Genomic DNA, 17,607 nt, shown 5'->3' on the forward strand with positions numbered 1-17,607 from the left:
TTCCTGACATACAAGAGAACTATGAAGAAAGACATTGGCATGCTGGGAAGTGGGAACTTACTGAGATTCAACAAGAGGAATGCAAAGCCCTTCACATGAAGAGGAACAATCTCATGCAACAGCACATGCTGGAAGCCAACTGACTTGAAAGCAAACTGGCAAAAAGTAACTGAGATCCCTGTGGACACCAAGCTGAAAGTGAGTCAAAAGCATAACCTTGTGACAAACATGGTTAATGGTATCCTGAGCCACATCAAATGTTGCCAGCTGGTCAAGGTAGGTGGTCCTCCTCCTCTATTCTTAACACTGGTGGGGTCACAGCTGGAATTCTGGGTCCAGCCTGGGTCCCCCAGTACAAGACAGACATGGAGTTACCATACAGAGTCCCACAAACGTTGACAGAGATAATGTGAAACAATACCTCGAGTACTGTGTTCAGTTTTAGGCCCCTCACTACAAGGAGGATATTGAATTGATAAGCATATGCAAAGAAGAACAACAGAGATAGCAAAGAGACTAGAAAACAAGAGCTGGCTGGAACTGAAGGAGGAGCCATTTAGTTTGGATAAGTGAATCCTCCTATAGCAACGTAACAGAGTAATGAGAGTGTCTGTGAAAGATAGTCACACTCATTTTTTTACATCTTATGTCTTCAGGTCAAAGTTACGTGAGTAAAAACACCACAGGTCTGGGTAGATAGCAGTCAGGTATCAGTCTAGTACAAGAGGCAGGGAAGAGGAATGAACATACAGAAGGGTTTATGAAAACCAGTTCCTAGAGGATCTTAAATTAGAATTGCAAAATAATACAATTTAATATGGAACATGCTTTCTCTCTGTTTTAGAGACAAGATGATCTGTCCAAGAGAGCTTTCTAGGCTTAATTAGTTACAGTCCCTGGTAAGTACAGAATGTTACAAGCATCTATAAAACTTTGCAGCCTGGAATAGGAACATGTCACATGTCTCGGATGCTCTTTGGTTTGTTCACAGCAGCCAGCATACACACAGTTTAAGGACAGAGAAGATCAAAAGGACAACCATAGTTTAAGAAATGTGCATTTTCTCATAGTGCATTTTTGTTTTTTGTTTTTGTTTTGTTGAAGCAAACTTCAAAAAATGAGGGCTTTGTTGCAGACTTTATGAATTATAGTTGTTGCATATCATTATTTCGTTCTGTTTTTCATTGCACTTGCTGTTTTTTCCTTAAGCTACTGTTGCAGACTACAGGTTATATAATTAGCATAATTATAGTTGTATTACAATCATATAATCATAATTAATAAATATTATAATTGTATAATTATATAGTATCTGTTTTCATTAAGAAAAGAACACACCCAAAGGTAGGTAGGTAATGCTTTGTTCTCACTTTCTGCACAGCCACTCCAAAAAGTTGCTTTCTTGATGACTTGGTTTCACATCAAATTGTATGATATTTAAACTGCTCTCATACTTGTGAAAGACAGGTCTGAGTAATTCTTCTACCACAATGGGAAAAACAGATATGAGTTGCAAGACTATTACAACGTTATTTTCCTTACTATTCAAAATCTTAGTTTCTTTTTATACAAAATGATTGCTTTTTAATGACTAGAGAAAAATCAGTCTCAGAAAAGGTCTCTTTGCCTCTTGGAAGCCAGTAATCTCCATCAATGGCTTAACACTCCTTGTAGATAAAGCTTTAATACCTTGTCCTTTAAGTGGTGCTTTTAACGAACAATATAGGCAAGAAAATCCACTTCCCTAAAATAAACGGCAAAAATCCAGTAACCAATCTGATCACCCAGGCTGAACCATACTTATTCCTGAAGATCCAGCAGAGGGAGTTTATTTTATCCAGAAAAGTTCTCAGTTGAGTATTACTTTAATTATTTTAAGTTTGAGGGGAGAAACATTGCCTAACCTAACGCAGAAAGTAAAAATTGCATTTAAAAAGTTATTAACTATTAGCATTAATGATTTTCATATATGTAAGGTTTCTCTTGTAATCTACTAAAAAAAAAAAAAAAAAGCCAGTGCTCTGTTTTTGATGTAATAATTATGTCATTGTGCTATACTAGGTTTTAAATTTAAAAGTGAAGCTCAAAACCAGGAGCAATTTAATCATCTGAATCCTATTGCAAATACATATCGTAACAAATGTGTCAGTTCCTACTTACTGCTTCAATATAACGTTGCAAAGAAGAATGACATCTCAGGAATAAATCAATTCATGATACTACATAGGTTAATAGCTATAAAGGGTTAGAACACTTCAAAGCCATTATTCTTGTTGATGCTACTGTTAGGCATTTAAGTTGAAGCCACACATAGGACAGTTTTATACTTAGTAGTGTTACAATTACCCTTTCATCTATTTCACTCATTTTCAAAACATTTTTCTTTCAGCTATGATGGGGTTTTTTTTTGTTGTTGTTGTTTGTTTTTGTATAGATTTTACAGATATAGGATATAGAAAATCATATTTAAAATCGGTTTGAAATTTGAGAGAGAACAGAAAACAGAAGTCAGATTTTTGGACTCTTAGTGCCTTGTTTCACTTGCAAATCATCAAAGCTGGTAGTACAGCTGCACTGTAGGCTGAGTACACTGAAAGTGAACCACAAAATGAGGAAAGATAAAGTCTATGTTGATAAGCATTTCAAATCACTGTTCATTGTACAAGAAGAGATTAGTTTCCTTAGGTTTACTTCAACTTTTTCAGGACAGTTGTACTCATTTAAGACAGCTCATGCAACAGTTTCTTTGGTCATTACTTGGTTGCATAAATATTAGGTTCTTACACTTGTAAATGTTACTGCTGCATTGTAAAAAGAAGTCTTACACCTTAATTATTCCTAGAAATATGTCTGGTCTGGAAATTACATTGATATGTCACTTAAATAATTTAATAGATAGCTAGATGCCATTGACCATGCACTGTCTCTTCTGAGAAATAAAGATTTACCAGCATTAACAAATTAAGTTTCACAATGCCTTTCAGAGACATTTTACAGATGGAAAACTTAATTACACATAGATTGAATGACATGCCTGCAGAGGTTAGTCAGTGTAAGCCTATGGCCAATTCTCCCCTTCCTTTTTAATATTACAGACAAGTGATGTGTCAGCCATGATGTTCTGGCTCAACAGATCTACGTTGGTATCAGTTATTTTTCCATATCACCATCCTCCAAAAGCAGAACTTTTATTATCTCTTTCACACTAACAGTCTTTTGTACCATGAAAAGTGTTTAGGGAACAAGTGTCATTCTGAAAGCCCCCTTAGAGATTGATAGCATGGATGATTATGCTGATAGATGTGATCTGCTTATTACTTCTGGAGAATGGAGCATAGATTAACAGGCAAGAGGTGGCAGTGGTAAACCTAGTTCAGCTAGAAACAGACTAGCATATTAACCTGCCATCACTTCACAATTCTAAACCTTTAAAAGCCTCTTGCCTCATCACATGTTAGATATAATTCCCATAGGATTTTTTTTTTTTTTCTTTTCACGAAAGAAGGAAAATAGTTTTAGGAAAATACCGAGGAAAGATTGGTGAACAATTAATGCTTGCAGAGAAAACTGCATCAGTGTTTTTTTTCTGTCCCACTATAAATGGTTGTAGCCCCCAGAAAAAGTACATATTGAGCGTGGATTCACAGTGAGACAATCCTGATATATAAATGGACAATCTGAATTGTTTCACTTGAATGCTCAAAATGAAGACGTAAGTGTTGAAATGAACCAGCGTGGGTTCAGTAAGTGCAAATCCCTCCTAATCGACATAGTAGCCTTTTATTTTGGCATAACTGCATCAATGGAGAAGGGAAGAGCCACTGATGCTTCAGTAAGGCCTTTGACATGGTACCCATAACATCCTTTTCTCCAAATTGGAAAGATGTGGATGTGATAGCTGGACTGTTCAACAGACGAAGAGCTGGATTCAGGGTTGAATCTAGAGAATGGTGGTCAGTGTCTCAGTGTTTGAACAGAGATCAGTGATGAATGGTGTCCCACAGGGGTCAGACCTATATTCTAATATCTTTGTCAATAGCATTGACAGTGGGTCAAGCGTACTCTCAGCAAGTTTGCAGATGACACCAAGATTTGGTGATTGATACTTGAAGTATATCAGTGTTCATCAGCTTAGGGACAAATAGACCAGCAGCATAAGGTGATGGGGCTGGAAAGTTCCTACAAATTATATCAAGTATGGATGCCATCCAGAGGGACCTGGACAGGCTTGAGCAGTGGGCCTAGGAGGAGCTCATGCGAAACCAATTGCAAGGTCTTGCGCCTGGGCCATAGCAACTTCCAGAATCTGCACAGCTGTGGGATGAAAGGACTGAACACAGCCTTGCCAAAAAGGACCTGGGGGTATGGGTGGATGGCAAGCTGGACATGAACCAGCAATGTGCCCTCACAGCCCAGAAAGCCAACTGTATCCTGGGTTGCATCAAAAGATATGTGGCCAGCAAGCCAGGAGAGTGGATTGTGTCCCTCTGCTCTGCACTGGTGAGAACTCACTTGGAGTACTGCATCCAGATGTGAAGTCTTCAGTACAGAAGAGATGTGGACCTGTTGGAGCACATCCAGAGGAGGGCCACAAAAATGATCCAAGGGATGGAACACCTCCCCTGCAAGGATAAGCTGAGAGAGCTGGGGCTGTTCACTTTGGAGATGGCTCTGGAGGGACTTGATAGCAGCTTTTCAGTATCTAAAGGGGAGCTACAGAAAATAAGGGTGCAGACTCTTTAGCAGGGTATCTAACTAACAGTGGCTCTAATTTTGTCATCCACATTCCCCTTGAGCAGCATTTTCTTAACTCAAAATAGGATATCTACTAAGGAATCAATGTAAGAAACCCCTGTATTTTAATGCCTAATTTACATCAACACTACTTTTAAAATCCACTTTTTTGTTACCAAGAATAGGAAGTGCACCTAGGTAGGGCTCACAATGTTTGCTGCTGTGCTTACAGAGTTCACAGTGCATCCAGCATAAGGGTCACCACTGAACGGACTAAAGCTGCCCCTAGGGATATGCTGGCATACTGAGATGGCTCTCTCTCACACACACAGAAAACAAAATGACAGTACAAAGGAAATAAATTCAAGCTCTTTGGGGCCCACTGGTGCATTGTGTTTATGTCATTAATAGTATTTTACTATCCTCATGCGTAAACTTGTGCAAGTATTGTCAGCAGTACATACAGTGAACTTGTGTTGTATTTTTATACATCACCCACTATAATAGTGAGGATGTTTTCAAACAAAGCACTTTAAAATCTGAATAAAATCTTAAATATGGGCAAGGGGCTTTAAAGACTTTTTTTTATGATCAAACAGAAAGAATTGTCTTGTGTACATGATGCACCTGGACTTGAAACAAAGCTCATTCTATGTAACTGCAGCTCTAGTGGTACCCAGGGCTTCGATCTTAAAAAAATACTGATAACAAGAGTGACAATATCCTTAAAAATCCTCAGGGAATGAATCTGAGTTACTCTCAGGTGTTTACCTTTAAAGAAAGCGAAGTACTCTTCCAGTTTTAGAAAAATTACACAGAGATTTAGATTTTACACTCACAGGGAGGGAGGGAGGGAGGGAGGGAGGAAGGGAGGGAGGGAGGGAGGGAGGGAGGGAGGGAGGGAGGGAGGGAGGCAGGAAGGAAGGAAGGCAGGAAGGCAGGAAGAAAGAAGGAAGGCAGAAGAACTTCTTTACAGTGAGGTGACGGAGCACTGGAACAGGCTGCCCAGGGAGGTGGTGGAGTCTCCTTCTCTGGAGATGTTCAAGAGCTGCCTGGATGCCTACCTGTGCAACCTGCTGTAGGGAACCTGCTTTGGCAGGGGGGTTGGACTCGATGATCTCTGGAGGTCCCTTCCAACCCCTACAGTTCTGTGATTCTGTGATTCTGTGATTCTGTGATTCTGTCCCCCTCTACTGAGCTCTTGTGAGGCCCCAACTAGAGTACTGTGTCCAGGCCTGGAACCCCCAGTACTGGAAGGATGTGGAGCTCTTGGAGCGGGTCAAGAGGAGGGCCACTAAGATGATCAGAAGGCTGGAGCACCTCTCCTATGAAGAAAGGCTGAGGGAACTGGGCTTGTTTAGCTTGCAGAAGAGAAGGCTCCAGGGAGACCTCACTGTGGCCTTCCAGTACTTGAAGGGAGCGTATGAACAGGAGGGGAAACAGCTGTTTACGAGTGTGGATAGTGATAGGACAAGCAGGAATGGTCTTAAACTGAGATGGGGGAGATTTAGGTTAGATAATAGGAGGAAGTTTTTCACTCAGAGGGTGGTGAAGCACTGGAACAGGTTGCCCAAGGAGGCTGTGGATGCCCCATCCCATTGGAGGCATTCAAGGGCAGGCTGGATGTGGCTCTGGGCAGCCTGGTCTGGTGGTTGGCCACCCTGCACATAGCAGGGGGTTGAAACTAGGTGATCATTGTGGTTCTTTTCAACCCAGGCCACTCTATGATTCTATGATTCCAGGAACTGTGTTCTAGAAAGCTGATTAACAAAGACAGCTTTGACTACATAGTTACTTCATTAGGTATTTTTTTTAATTATTATTTTGTTAACTTTATTATAAAGTCATCATGGTCCCAAATTCAATACAGACATCAAATGCACAGCTTAATGAAATCAGTAATAAGATGAAATATTTTATTAAATGTAACCCTGAGGATGTAGCCTAAATTAATCCTATTTTAGCATAAACTTACCATATGAATGAATGCTATGACCTCCACATCTGTTACCATATGCATCGTGATGAAGTATCTATTTCATAGCACTGGTTATGACAAAATAGGTGGTGCTTTGTAGACCATCTGCAGGTAAGGATTTGTGACTCTCCCAAGCAGCCATTGTATTAGAGAATATGTTGTTTGTCTTTTTACCTCCTGGTTACCCTTTCCATATAAAAGCTGTGAATCTTGAAGGAAGCAATTAAGTTAACTGTGGCTGCCATAAATATTTTCCTTAGTTACTTGTTGGAAGATTTTCTTCTGAAGAAATGTGGATGGAGTACTGTTAGGACAGCCAAGCATCTACATTTTCTTGGCTCTTCCGCACTATTGCACCCAAAGGTCTAAGAACACTGTAAGTGGGACTTTGCTTTTCAGTTTAACAGATGAGCTTGACCGTAGCTGCCCACACATATGCACAAAATCTGGGTATAAAAGATACGATTTCAAGCCAGGAATCTGCAGACAATGGCCTGCTCTGGCCTGGCATGCTCGTTACTGAAGAAGATACCACTGTTTTGTCTTGGAGCTAGAATGATTTTAAAACTGAAAAAGTAAAAGAGATGCTGGACATGAATGAAAATGAGCTTTGGCATGTAGTTGCAGGCAGACTGAAATGCAGATGAATTGCATAGGATAAGCTGGTGTTGCCTTTTATTGACTGTCACCATTCCCCTTGTTTCTTCATTACACTGTGTGAAAAAAGCATCAGAATTCAAACTGATTAGGGTTGTATGATGCAGAACCACTCTTTACAGATTTTTCAGGCTCACATGGATTTGCCAACTGGATTCCCTTAAAGGTGGGTTTAATATGTAACAAAAAAGAGTATCGTTTATATACTAAGAAAATTCATGTCAAAATACAAAGCATTCATTAGCTATTGCACTTAGCTAGTATTAACATCAGACAAGAATTTCATACAAAAAGTAATTTTAAGTAGCAATATACTCATTACCAACCTCAAATTTTAATAAAATATGTTTTATTCAATTTCTATTGAAAAAAAAACTCTAAAATGCTTCAAACCCAAGTATTTTTACTGTAAAGTATTACATGGCTTACATGTCTTGGTTGTACTGCAGACTGTATTGGCCTCATGTAATCTGTCCGTACATAAAATGTATTCAGAAAATGAATTAAAAAAAAAAAAAAAATCCTCAATTTCTAGACTTTACCCAGGTGCAAGAATAATACAATGTCACATGGGCTTAGCTCAAGGGTAAGCAATTTTCAGGTTCGTTTAATGATACAGTATATTCAAGAAGATTTCAGTACCATAAGGTCAGGATTCTTAATTTTCTGAACTAATCAAGGTTTTAGCTATATTTTAACAACCACAGTCAGTTAAAGAAACATAAGTAACGTGCTATCAAGCCAAAGAATCTTGAGAAGCACAAGTTTTGTATTTAGACATGCTTGATGTTTTTATCTTTCTGGCAGCAATAACCATTCAGGTTCAAGAGTTACAAATGCACAAACAGAATCAAAGGCAGAGACGTACTCACTAATTTTGCAAACAAGCTTTTCAGATTAAAATGTCAGTGGTTTTAAACATAACTCCTTTTCTTGACTGTTAAATAATGCCAAGCAAACAGTAGGTTTGCATTGGGTTTTCTGAAACTAGTATGGTTTGATTTCTACAAAAGAGAAATACTGTAGGCGGAAAGTACAGAGAAATAGATTACTGGGCTGCTAGAAGCCCCAAATATGAAATAGGCATTTAATCAGCATGGGAACTTATGTGGGCACTGCAATGTAAAAGTCTTTTATTTAGCACATAGAATCTTAGAAATCAATGCCAAAAAAGGCTGTACATTTGTGCTTAGGTGCAGAGATGTGTATTTGTGCATTATTAAAATAATTTAGACTATTGAATCAAAGCCACAGTACTGCAAATGCTTGAACAAGATAAACTCTTAGAAACGGAATCAATTTGCTGCACAATTGTGGATATTTTTATTATTATAATAATGCATACAACCAACCACATTGTGTGGAGTTGCTGAAGAAAAGAGCATAGCCCGAGCAGACTGACAAACTGACATTTTTTTTATTTGTTTGTGGTTAGTAGAAGAAAAATTAACTTAATCCTCTCTTTTTTCCAAACCATAGGGAGTTGGCTGGAACAATGTAGTCTGTATTCATCCACTCTGGCAAAAAGAGAAGTTATAAAGATTCCATGCAGCCTTGCTAATCTACACATTTAACCATTCATACCCATCACTTGGCTTCTCTAACTCCCAGCAAAAATGTAACACATGCCTATACTGGGCAAGATTCACTTTACAAAGCCTTTGGCAATTCTGCAAATATAGAAGACGTTTAAAGTTGTCCTACATGTTTTAGTACCAACTAGGAAGCTCAACCTCTAGCTGTTACTCACTCCTCCTGCTCACACAGGTTTTGCTGATGTTAATATCAAAGGATGTCAGGCTTTCAGTCTCCCATTTCTTGGCAGTCATGGACTCCCTCTGCTCGACTGCCTGTGCTGTCGAGCTGGATGGCTGGCCCCTGTAAAGTCTCCATTTCCACTGTGGCTCAATCAAGGTCAGCCACAGTGCTTTGCTCAGAGCTATGTCCCATTGAGTATTAGCATTTATTATGAGTATTCTGTGGAGTATCCACAGATGGAGATTCCAAGCCTCTCCAAGCAACCTGGTCTGGTGTTCAAATGTCCTCACAGGAAATTAGTTTTTCTTAAATTTAAATGGATTTTTCTGTATTTCAACTGGTGCTCATTGTCTTCTGTCCAATCTCTGCATGAAACAGAACAGCTCCATCTTTTTTTTACCCTCACATCAGTTATTTATGCACTTTGATAAGATCTCTTCGCAAGCCTTCATTTTCTTGAGCGTAAGATCTCCCGGCTTTCTCACCCTCTTCAGTCTCCAAGCCCTTCATCATTTGTGCAGCCCTTCACTGAACTCCACACATCCATGTCTCTCCTGTACTGTGGGGCCCAGCGGCGGACACAGAGCCCAGATGTGTCTCAGCAGTGCTGAGTAGAGAAGAAAGATTGCTTCCCTTCACTTGTTGCCAGTACTCTGCCGAATGCAGACACAGATGCTGTTGACCTTTCTTGCTACACATTTCTGCCTTATGGTCCACCTGTTATTGACGAGAATTCCCAGCACCTTTCCTGACATACTGCTCTTCAGTCAGCCAGCTCTGCACTCGAGCATGGTAATATTCTTCCCTGGGTGTAGGGCTTAGTACTTCTTTTTCATGAGCTTCCTGAGCTTCCTGTCAGCCCATATCTCCAGCCTGTTGAAGTTCTTCTGAATGGCAGCACAACCATCTGGTATGCCCACAGTTCCTCCCACTTTTGTAACTAATTAACAAAATTGTGAAGAAACTTGCTATTATCAATCTTTTCTTGTTATCACTGTCTGACACAGAGTTAGCTAGTGAGACTCAATGGTGGATATCATATCTTTAATAAAGACAATTATTAGAACAAATCTACTATGAACACTTATGTTTTGAAACATTAACTCTCAAACCACAACAGAAATCTTTCTTTGATGGCTCTATGCTGTCAACATTTGATACTGTAGCCTAAATGTAATTTTTCTGCCATGTCTGTTCAAAATATGGCACAGTGTGCCAGCTTGCTGTGACAGTCCAATGGCTGGTACTGTGTGCTATGGCTCCAGCAACCTTGGTTCAAATCTGACTTACAGCAGGAGGGAAACATCCGTTTTTACACTTACTTTTCAACAGCTTTTAAAATAAATACATAACTTTGAGTGTCCTTTAACCACATTTTCCTCATCACTATGCAGAGCGCTGGAAACAAGATTTGCACTCCTATGGCATTGTACGTTTGGACATAGACATTGGCCAAACAGAACACTATGAATGACTTCCCCTCTGGACTGCCACTGCCAAAAGGAGCAGGAATATTTTCCATCCCCATAACATCTGTGTCAGTCTTCTCTGCATACCTTTCTGTCAGCCATGATGGTTTTGAGGTGGGTGATGCCCAGGTGTGCCACAACAGCACAGGTACACATGTGTGGAGGCCAGCACCACCATCTGCCCAGCTGCAACCATGCTGTGCAAGGTGACACTGCTTGCATAGCTCTGACAGAGGGACAGCAGGCATGACACAATGGTCACTGTCCTCTGCTGCTTGCTGTATGTCTCCTTCTGTGTGATTTCAAGCAGTTGATGCAGAAGTTGTGGTACTAAGGTTGTCTGGGATTATATTTTCACTGACTTCACTCTGTCAGTTTTTTTCAATATATCTCCTTTCTCTCTGCCTACAGAGATTTGTCCTCAGAGATGAACGAAAGGAAAAAAAAATCAGGAAAAAGCAGCAAAACAGACAAAAAATTACATGCAGTTGATTCCTTTGTTATGAGAAGTTTTTGTATTTTTCTTATAGGGAAGGTGTACATACGGGCCATTAATCAAAAGCAGTGAATAGGAGTCATCACATTTAGATCTGAAATTTGGTTAAAGATGAGCAAACTATTCCTGAGGAAGCAGAGTAATTTGTATGGAGATAGAATGATGTGGCTGGGAGGATTCTGCAAAGAGAGGAAAAGACCAGACATAATTCTCTGACTAACCAGCATTCACTCACCATCCTTAAGCTGCCTTGTCGGTGTTGCTGTTCACTGGGACAAGGGCGTTAGAAACTGGAGGCCTTCTAGTCTGGGAATGGTGAGACATGGAAGTTAACTGGGGTGTAGAAGGAAACAATTTTCAGGAAACACTCCCATGTGCCTATAGATAGGAGCTCTCTTATTGAGAAAACACAGCTTTACTACTTAGAAGATGCTCAGTAATGCATACGTGAACAGATCATATGACCAATTCTGATTTCATCATTAGATATCTATGTATTTTGCCCAATTATGTAGAAACTATTTTTTTTCCCAAATGATTTCTTCATACCTAGGCATACAGACTGACTACAAGTTTAAAGAAACAGCAGGGAGTAAAAAAAAATGGAGAAGCCAACAAGTATTTGTTTTTTGGGAAATGACTGTTTATAAGAGTTGAGAGTTTGAGAGTGGGATCTCAAAAGCTCTCCTTAATGAAGAGTATACATCCTTCTGAGATCAAACCCTATTGTGACATCCAGATATAGGCTTCTCTGCTCTTGGCAAAGTTTTTCCAGGTATCTGTCCATGGCTCAGTAAGGAAGGAAAACTATCTTGAAGCTGTTAAGATGAAAAATAATTTCTTGTGAAGCAGGACTCACGTCAACTAACTGTGGAGGCTAGTAAGGAATACTTAAGTAAAGAAATAATGGGAAGGACAACATGGCAAAAAAGTAAAAGCAGTTCAACAGCCAGTGGATCAAACACAAATCTCTTTCCAAAATTAATTTCAATTTTTATATCCCAGGAAGGCTTCTTTTTTTCTTATGGAATTTTTTCTAGAGTTCTGTAATTATTTTCAAACCAATTTCAGTTCTTGAAACTTCAGAGTGTGATTGTGAACAGGACTCCTAATTATACACTAGTTTCCTTACTGTTGCTTTAGCTAAAAAAAATTCTAACTTCTCCTTCTCAAATCTAACAGTAAAACACTAATTTACTCCATGTGGTTTTCATACAAATGCCTTCATGATTATATCATAAAGAAGTTTTATTCTCTGTGCCAATACAAAAGTCAGTACACCTTCTTAGCTTCAGTAGCACAGTGAAAAATGGCAGCAGTGCAGATCTCAGTGTAACTGCATTCTAAAAATATATGCCAGATTTTCCTAAGGAGTTTAGATAGGCCCTCCACTAAAAAAAAAAAAAAAAAAAAAAAAAACACCCAAAAAACAAAAAACAAACAAAGCAAAGCAAAACAAAAAGCTTGGAGCGTTTTGGAGTTCTGGGGAGGGAAAATAAGTCTTATCAGAGACTGAATTGACTATTCTTTTTTTAAGGAGTGAATCAGGATCTTGGGAGCACCAGATCTAACCTGCGAATGCCAGGATCTACAAGAAAATAGTGACCAGAAATGATGCAGCGGCCATGTTGTTGGCTCCATAGGTAATTGAAGTGCAAAAGGTGATGGTAGGCAATGGTTTAGCAGCACAGTTACAGTGATCATATTACTGTCACAGGCTGTTGTAATAGAACATATCTGCCCTACTAACAAGGTATATAAACACTTTGCACTCTTCTTCCATTCCCAAAGATTTGAAAAACAGTGTGTTCTGGGATCCCTTTGAATGGAGACTTCTCTTTGACAAAGAAATTCCTTTAAAAGAATATCACAGTGCCATCTGAGTAATTTTTGGCATAAAGAAACCATTCGCAACACTTTATATAAGAGTGCAGAAAAAAACTTTTAAAACATTAAGCACAAGAATTACACTCACAAAGCTTTTTAAAAAAGGCTTCCATCAGATGTGTTTAATTCTAACTGATTTTGCATTTGTGAAGTTGCAGACGAAGAAGGCACATTTCTAAAATCTTTATAAGAAAAGATAGGAAATTTAGAATTCAAGAGGTATAAAACCACAGAGAAAGCAAAAACAGGGCAAGGTAAAACATTATTTATATTTGGTTTGGACATTTGGTAGCCATGAGACTTGTGCTGAAAGCCTCATCTAGCAGAAAATCAGGCCCAACTCAGTAGTTTGAAATGCAGTGCAGAAAGCTGTGGGATTCAAGCCTGAGCCAAAGCTTAACCCAAAGTGGTACAAATTGAAAGGTTCAGAAATTGACCACAGCCTTCACATGTGTTCCAGTACAGCTGTTTATGACTATGAGTGACTGCTGGAGCTTTACAAGTAAGAAGCCACACAGTTTTACTTAGAGAAAAGGAAATGTTTTCTTTCAAGAAACACCGAAGACGCATTGTGGGAAAAGCTACAGAACTGCAGCATCAGGCATTGTTTATGCAGTTGTGTTTACACATCAGGCTCAGGAATCTCCTTCTCTGCCAGATTTTCTCCAATTACTACCCATCCAGCAATAGTACCCTGTAAACCCAGAGCTGATTTTCCAGAGGTAAAATCATCCCACCTGTGAAATTAATTCCTGGCATTCCTTGCTAAAGCACAACCAGCTATTCAAGCTATCAGGAGTTCTCTTTACCACAGAAGATCTCCTTTCAAAGAGTCTTCTTGACCAGAACCCTTTGAAAGGATTTCAGAGGGGACCTATAAAAGTTTTAATATGAGCTGCAGTCTTGTAAAGAGAATGAAAAACAGAATTAATTTGATTTGATGACTGCAGATTCAAAACAGCCACTGCTTTCTATCCTGCTCAACACCTGATATGAACATCAGACAGCATACAGCCAGCTCTGCTGCACTCAGTAATGAAGGGAGAAAAAAACAAACAACCATCAGGTTCAACTAATATTTCAGTAGTTCTTTCAGTCTTCCTGTTCAGCATTGCCTCCTTAAGAACTAGGCATTTTTCTTCATAGCTTAAAAACACCTGCAGCAGCTTTTAAAAAATAATGTTGAAATACAGTAACAAGAAAGGAATATCTCCCAGGCACGTCCTATTGAATGCAGTGCCAGAATGTGTATTAGGTAGACTATGGATATGAAAATAAACACAAATATGAAGTATTGAAGTATTTACATTCTATGCAGAACATGCCATGCACAAGAACAGTAGTAGGCACGAAAGGAGCCCAAAGAGCTGCAGAGAAAAACAAGCACTTTCTGCCTTATTTTAAAAATATTGTTAATCTTTTCCCACTAGATAGATCAGCTTGCTTTACAAAGCCAGAGAAGGCTGCAAAAGTAAAATCTTCTCTTTGGACTTCAAGGGAAAAAAAAAAAAAAACAACAACAAAACGAACAACAAACCCATAGTGTTTCAGGCCAATTATTTGTGAATCCTTGCCAATTATTTTAATCTCACATTATTAAATCAGATTTTCCAACTGGAAAAGTGCTATCTGGACATGCTTCCAAGGAATAAGGGCGTGCACGTTGCAGAAACATGCAGGTAATTCTTTGCACTGTTGAAGGTTCTAAATCAGTGACAGGATTAAACCTATTTTTCCTGCTCTGCAATCCTGACATCCCTACAAATTGTTTTGCAGTAAAGTTTTTGTTTTGTTTTCCCCAAAGAGATGGGAACATTCATAAATATTTTTGCAGGAAATGGAATGTAGAAAGCCACTTACATTAGTATGAAGTTGAGTTTGAATTTTGATTCTCCTGTGAGGGGAACAAGTAATTGGAGGAGGAACTGGTAAGAAAAATCTGCTAACCTACCTACATTATTCTTGCTATCAGTTTATATTGCTACCATTAAGCTTGTAGTATGGTTATCAGTATCAATACAAGAAAAGTAAAGGAAACAAAATAACTAACAAAATAACTACAGTTTCCAGGTAACTCACCATGAAACACCAACAAGGACAATCTGAATTACTGAGTACAGAGAAGTACACATCAAGGAGCTTTGAGGTCAAGCAGAGATGAACCTTGAGTGTTTTGCCTCAGAATGATGTGTAAGCAGAGCAGAATTTCTGGCTTTACAGTGCTGTGATTTCATTTCAAGGACTTCATTCACTAGGATGCTTCAAAGAATATATGTACCTGTGAGGAGTCACCCTAGTGTCTCTTAAATGTAACGCAGCAAATGACAAAGCTGGGAGACAGGAACAAGGATAGAGTTCAAAAGATGATCCTTCTTGCCTTTACACTAGAGCATGTTGTTAAATTGCTTCTTTTGGGGGGGGGAAATCAGTCACATTCACTTTGTCAATCAAACCAAGAAATAGAGAGCTCGTTGCTCGGATTCCCAAAAGGCTGGGTGATATTTGGACATGAAGTCTGAGGTCAACCAGATACCCTAAAAACACAGCAGCAAGGGCTGTCTTGAGCCTGAGGGAAGTCAGAAGATGTTAAGGGTCACCAGCTTACTACACCCAAACTGGGACACCTGATTTCACTACTGCCAGAGGGGAGGTGCCCTCCCAAGCTAGTGAGCCTACAGAACTTATGTTTTTTCCTGATATCACTGCAAAAACTGTTGTTTCATTTCCTCACCAGGTGTGAGAGCAAGGAAAGATCCTCTAGGTTCCAGAAGGACAGGCCCCTGTCATTTACGAGCTATGAGAGCTGCCCTATAATGGAAGCTTGAGGCCAGCTCAGCCTGGCTGAGACATCATCCCTTATGCAGAGGACTGACTGATGTTCCACCAAAAGTGAATCAACACCAAGAGAAAAACTGTTCTTGATTTTGTCTTCTTATAAAATTAAAGAACAAACTACCAGAAACTACATTCAGTGGCATGCAAATAATCTGACAAACTCCATAATAAGGGGCTTTTATTAATCCAGTTATTACCAACTATGTAATTTTGTTGTCATATTGTCATTAGGACACAATTTGCCATTAGTTACAGTAAATTGATAAAATCTATGTGGTTTTAGAAATCTTTATTCTGAGAACCTGAGCGCATGCTATTCAGTGATGTGGAGTAGATAAGGAAATCCAAAGGGAATGGCTGGAATCAAAGATAGGTGATGGCTTCTCGCATCTATCACCAGCACAAACCTTCTAGCAGCAGCCCTACCTAGGGAAGTGGGATTTCCACATCTGTCAATGACCCATTTCCAAGGAATTTAGGCTTTTGTATTAGCGTACAAATTTGGCAAAGATGAAAACCAAACAGCCTTCATTGCTTAGTCCAGATCTTATGTAGCTGCACCTAACAGAAATTACGCACTCACTGTGCTACTGTATATATCACAACTTTTACCAACTGTATTTATCAGCTTCTAAATTTTAAAAATAAAAATAAAAATCACATTCGTCAACAGGATTACTGAGCTAATATTTGCGTCACATAAATATTTCAGTAAATTGTTCTTGTAAAAGCTGCAGTCTCTGGTTACTTTTGTTGTCTCGCTACTTGTCATCACCGATAGGCAGTTTTTGATAGGCAGCCTCTAGTGACAGCTCTCCAAAAGATACCCTTCAGTTTGCCGTGACTCGGATTTGAACCGAGGTTGCTGCGGCCACAACGCAGAGTACTAACCACTATACGATCACGGCAAGCTATCAGAACACTGCACAGATCCCCCCCTTTGCCTCAGTGGTCCATAAAATTTATACAAATGGTGCCACCTACAGTATACACTAAGTTTTAGCAGCAGCAGTTTCTAAGTATTTTTACAAGCAATTACGCACTACCATACTCTCAAAATTGCCTCCGGACATTTCTTTCCTTTCTATTAATTGCCCATGCTATCACAATTTCCTAAAAACAGGCTCAGGAGAGTTATAGAGCTATACATCCTTCTCTTGACTCCCAAATCTTTTCAGAGAACACTTTTGGCCTATTTTATCAGTGTAGGGAAAGCAAAGTCACGCTATCCTAGCCCAGCTATCTTTAATTGTGCTCAGACAACAGATGAGCATTTTTTACACACCAGAGAAAACATTCTACATGTCTTTTGCTATTTCCTTTTTTTGTAATTATTATTATATTTTTCATTGTTTGACTTTTTTTTTTTTTTTTTTTTTTTTTTTTTTTGGTCTAAAAAATAAAAATCTTACAAAACAAAGACTTTTTTCTGTTCAGAAGCAAGATTTGGGAAAAACGTTTCTTTTGTCCAGGATTGAATTTCTGGTTAAACAAATAAATAAAAAAATCAAAAGACCACCCTACCCCTAAAATAGCCAACAACTTCATGCAGGCAGGTCTGGAAGAAGGAAGACTTGAAGCAGATACCAATAACAGCTCTGTCCTCTCACTTTTCAAGGGCATTCTCTACCTATCAGATCACTAGTTGATGCAAGGGAAATATTTCCCAGTGTCTCCAGTCCAAACTCTTCCACTGACTGTTAACACAAACAGGGGACCAGCCTCAATCTGCTCATCCGTGTTTCAGCTGAGTCCCCTCAGCATCACACCATGGAGTTCATGCTTTTTGACTC

General features: G+C 39.1%; 1 non-coding gene across 1 annotated transcript; it reads right to left on the reverse strand.

Moving 5' to 3' along the window:
- Positions 1-16,650: 16,650 nt before the first annotated feature.
- On the reverse strand, positions 16,651-16,722 carry TRNAH-GUG. The gene has a single exon. It is a non-coding gene; the product is annotated as a tRNA-His (tRNA).
- Positions 16,723-17,607: the final 885 nt, after the last annotated feature.

The sequence above is a fragment of the Lagopus leucura genome, unplaced genomic scaffold (genome assembly GCF_019238085.1).
Source record: "Lagopus leucura isolate 7727_CA_CO unplaced genomic scaffold, USGS_WTPT01 Super-Scaffold_100018, whole genome shotgun sequence".
Lineage (NCBI taxonomy): Eukaryota > Metazoa > Chordata > Aves > Galliformes > Phasianidae > Lagopus > Lagopus leucura.